Consider the following 5048-nt stretch of genomic DNA (forward strand, 5'->3'; position numbering starts at 1 on the left):
GTGGACATGATTGAGGGTGTGGACTCGAAACTACCACACCAATGCAACTACCAACAATTTGGAAATTGGTCTTGATCAAGGACACATGACAAAACTAGTGGAAATGCGCATCAGCCATGGGTGGGGGGGGCCCGGGGGGGTTGAAGGGGAAAGGTGGAGCATGAATCATGTAACCATGTTAAAAATGAATATTAATAAATGTTAAAAAAATGATCATGGTTAGTATATAGAAGTAAATGGACATTGAGGGTTGCTCATCCATTAGGGAATGGTTAAACAAGTTAGGGCATATGATTATGATAGAATACTATTTTTCCCTAAGAAATAAGCAAGTTAATTTTAGAAAAACATGGAAAGATCTACATCCCTTGTGATCCCTTTATGAGATTTTCTTGGCAATAATACTGGAGTGGTTTGCCATTTCCTTTTCCAGCTTGTTTTTCAGATGAGGAACGAAAGCAAACTAATAAATTGGACTGGGAAGCTGGGATCCCTTGGAGACCCCACATCACTAAAGGTATCCCAGGCCAAAGAGAATTCCTCTGGTCCCCATACCCAGGAATGTGAGTAGCAGAAGAAAGCTGACCCAGGTGCAGTTAAAGAGAGAACTGCATAAACAACAACTTTTATGATGAGGGTTTAGCATGGATATGTACCTTCTGTTTGAACCTCAAACATTTCTGAGCTAGGCATTTCACCCTCCTTTATGATGAGGGCTTGAGCACTGATAATAGTGTGTACCTTTGCTTGGACCCCAGTTACCAAGGCACCTTGCACAATAATTCCACCTAATCCTCCTTGTTTGTCCCCTCCTCACCTTTCTTTCTGCTCACATAGTCCCGGTTTCTCTAAGGTATAAGAACCCTGAATCCTCTGTCCCTCAATGAGGCAACTTCCACCTGTACTCTGCCTCCCTGCCCTTCAACCTTTTCTCCTAATAAATTTCTTTATTTTCCAAGAATTGTTGGCGTCTCATAACAAGACATTGTGAGCCTCTCCTGAACTAGATGAGGACACTTCCTCCCACAACAAAATAACTTGCTCAAGAAAAGACACTAAGAAGTGTCTGAGACCAGATTTGAATTCAGCTCTCCCTGACTCCAGGCCCTGTGCTCCATGCCCCAGTAATGCCCTTCAATTCCATGCAGATCAACTCAGGAAGTAGATTGAAAAGCAACTGCTGACACCGTTGCAGCTGGCAATCTTTGTCTACAAGTAATCAAAGCTACTCTTCTCCCTACTTGTGATACTATGCCATCCTGTTCTCTCACCTCCCTCCTCCCTTCATTTTAAAAAAACCAGTTGCCTTCTCTCTTTATTTCACTTCTAAGACAGAGGAGTGGCAAGGACTAGGCAAACAGGGTTCAATGACTTGCCCAGTGTCACATAGCTAGGAAGTGTCTGAGACCAGATTTGAATGGAGGTCTTTCAGATTCCAGCCCTGGCACTCTACCCACTGTGCTACCCTAATTGACCCCTCCATTTTCATTGTTGCATCCTTCTGTCAACCTAAAAAACACAGAACTACCAGAGCAGTTAGAAAAGAACACTTCTTTAATCAGGACAGTGTTCTTATGGTCACCCCCAGAGTCATATACACACATACAAATACCACACGGAGCCACTGGCTCAGGGACCCTGGGAAAACCACCAATAATGGGCATTTTCACTGAATTAAAGATCTTGTTTATACCTTAGGGAGTATAAACAAGGAGAAACAACTAACTGGTTAGAGAGAGACATGGGAAATAGAATGTAGCTAAAGGCCAGAATACCAGGGAAAGGCCTAGATACAATGAGAGAAACTAAGAAGACAAAAAAGGTACTAAGTTCCATTTGGGGTGCTCATTGGGTGCTTGTTTATTGTTCATTCTGGGACAAAGGCCAGACAAAGGTAAATTTGGGTATTATAAAAAAAGGTCTGTCCAGCCACCTAAATATAATTCCCAAAGTTTGTAAAACTCTGTCATTAACCCTTTTTTTACCTTTTCTTTCTCTATTTCAGTCTTCTGAGATCTTAGCCATTTTCCTAGATTTGGCTGTCATTTGCAAATGAAACCGGATTAAAATATAATTGGAAAACACTTAATGAAATAAAATAAAAATACATTACAGCATAGATAATATTACGTATTGAAATAGCTAATATGTGACCTTAAGGCACCTCCTCGTATGGATTAGGGACCCTCATATGTATTTGAGTTTGACACCACTAGACTAGATCAACTACAAGAAGAAATCTGTAGTGGAGACAATTTAATTTTGGAAGTCATTAGAGATTTTTTTATGAGATATCTCAGGGGCAGGGAGATAAAAAAGAATAGAGGGGAGAAAACATCAAATGATATTAAATCCATTTCTGCTTTTTAATCAATGTTCACTTGGCCAAATCACCCAGTTTCTGGTCCTCTTTTTCTTCATCTATGAAAGAGATGATTAGATTAAATGACTGCAATATGTTCTTAAATCTCAAAATCTTTGATTTTGTGATTCAATCCATTCTATATGTCAATCCTAGATCAATTTTCTTTTGACTCCAGGGAGAAGCAGAGTCTTGAAAGCAAATGAGAGCTTTCCAAAGGATGAATGAATATGAGAGACTAATAAAACAGAAAAATTACATTGTTAATATTAACATCCTGCCTAAACCTAGCAGAATTCCCAAGTTTCAGATGGCAAGGCCATATTAGGGAAGAAAGATATAAGAATACATTTCTTGATCTGTGAGTCTTTCTGATTGACACATTTTCTTCCTGATTTCATGGTTTTCGGACGAATTTCCAAGTTACTTTGGAAGTTGTTTCATTTATCTCTGTACTTCTGTTCATTTTAGATCCAAGTCTTAGAAGTAAGAACTTTGATTTCTCATCAATTTATTTCCTTTTCTGAGCTTATAGAAAGTATTAAACATACACAAAAAAAATTTTCTAAAACCAATATTTTGTGTGGTTTGAAGGACACTGGGATGTAATTAATATGGAGTAATAATTTGGAATTTTGATTGGAAGACATAGGTTTAGATATCTCCTCCAATGTTTGCTGCTAAGTGACCATGAACAGATCACTTAACTCCTTGATACCTCAGAAAACCCCTTAAGACTTACCTACTAAATTATGGAAAGGTTGCAGAAGGAATCACATGTCCTTTTGTTCATTTAGTGGGTAGAAAGGTAGGAAATAATTGCTTAGGATTGAAACTCAGATCTCTTAAAAAATAGTAATATCATAGACATAGCTATTGCTTTCATCCCTTAACTATTTTTTAATTTTTATTAAATGATTTTTAAAATGTCCTTTTTCATTATCTATAGTGTTCTTCTTTCCACTGAATCATTAGGTACCATAATATATATCGTATATACATATACCTACATATATAATATTTATATGCATTTTATTTTTATATGTGCTTTGGAAAACATTACATACAATAAAAATAGAGGGTATTATTATTATTATCATCATTACAATTTGGATATTACAAGTTTTTAAGATTGGTTTATCCAGGATAACAAATCTAGTGCTCAGAGACTTAACTATATACTTCCATGTTCCATGACCTTTCCTGAGGTCATGAAATTAAGTTCTAAGAATTAACCTTCACTGTGTCACCCTGTGCAGAAATCTATGGGGCAGTTTTTCTCATGGAAACTTTCATTTACTGATGATTAAGGAGAGGATGTTGCAGTCATTTATTTAAGACTCCCAGACAGAATCTACAAGGATATTGTAAACCCCAGGCGGTTGCTGAGTTACCCATTCTGCTACACTGTCTCATATCATTATTTCTTCTTCCTGAGACACAGAAATTGTGTGTGAAACTTTTAGTTGTGGTCATTGTTGCAGTGACAACTTTAAATTGCTTCACTGTTCACCTTTTCTGAGACAGAAAATTCTATCATTTGAAAAATAAGTTGACTTGTCTTGTCTCATTTTGCTTTCAATGGAGGCACTTCCAAAACCTAAAGCAGAAATGCATTTGACCTTGAAAGCTTGTGTAAGAAAAATAACCTGTCTAAATGTTAGTTTTCACCTAAAATATTATATTATCAGGCTGCTCAATGGCACTGCTATAATCAAGAATCTGCCATCATTTATTTTTTTTAACTTCAAGTTTCAGGGCCTTACAACTACTTTGAAAAGTCAGCCCAAGGTAAAACTTGGCAGTACAAGGTCTTAATTCAGGAAAGATATTTTTAACCAATTTTTTAAAAAGAGCCTTAATTGTCCATTTGAGTTGCTTTTCTGTGTAAGCCTTTGAAATGCTATCTAGTAGAATTAATATATGAGAATACTGTCATTCATTAATTAAACTAACGAGAAAAGGCTCCTTAGAATTTATATATCTATAACATAAAGTCATATCTCTGAGCTTAATGGTTTAAAGACAATGTTCCAGAAGGAAATGCCCTCTATTTAGCAAAATATTCCTAGCAGTAATTTTTGTGGTAGCAAAAAATAACGACAACAAAATTACATTACAACACAATGAAAAACTGAAAACAAAGTAGAATTCTATCAATTGGGGAATGGCTGATGAGATTGTGGAATAGGGATGGGATGGGATGCAATCATGGAATATAAGGAACAATGAATATAATGAATGTGAAGTTGTCAGAGAAACTCATGGGGAATAATAGGACCAGAAGAACAATATACACAAGGACTACAAAATGTAAATGAAAACATCATTAAAGGGCAAGTCAGACTCGTTTTAATTTTAGCAAATATTCCTTATCCCAGAGAATTTGTTTTGAAGCATACATAAAAAGGAGGAGGCCTAGGATGCGAAATATGTTATATGCTGTTAAACATAGACTCCATGCCTATACCTATTAGTTTAGCTTAATTTAAAAAGTTATTATTTTTATAAGGGAAGACTTTTGACGATATATGGAAAGAACATTTTAAGGGAAATGACTTTTATAAAAACAAAAGACATCTATAATTTTTTAAAATAATAAGCAGTCTCAAAATTGTTATACAGTATTATCAAACATTTATTATCCAAGATTAGGTGTTTTGGTTAGTGTATTGTATTGGAAGTT

This window comes from Gracilinanus agilis, chromosome 2, assembly GCF_016433145.1.
Source record: "Gracilinanus agilis isolate LMUSP501 chromosome 2, AgileGrace, whole genome shotgun sequence".
NCBI lineage: Eukaryota > Metazoa > Chordata > Mammalia > Didelphimorphia > Didelphidae > Gracilinanus > Gracilinanus agilis.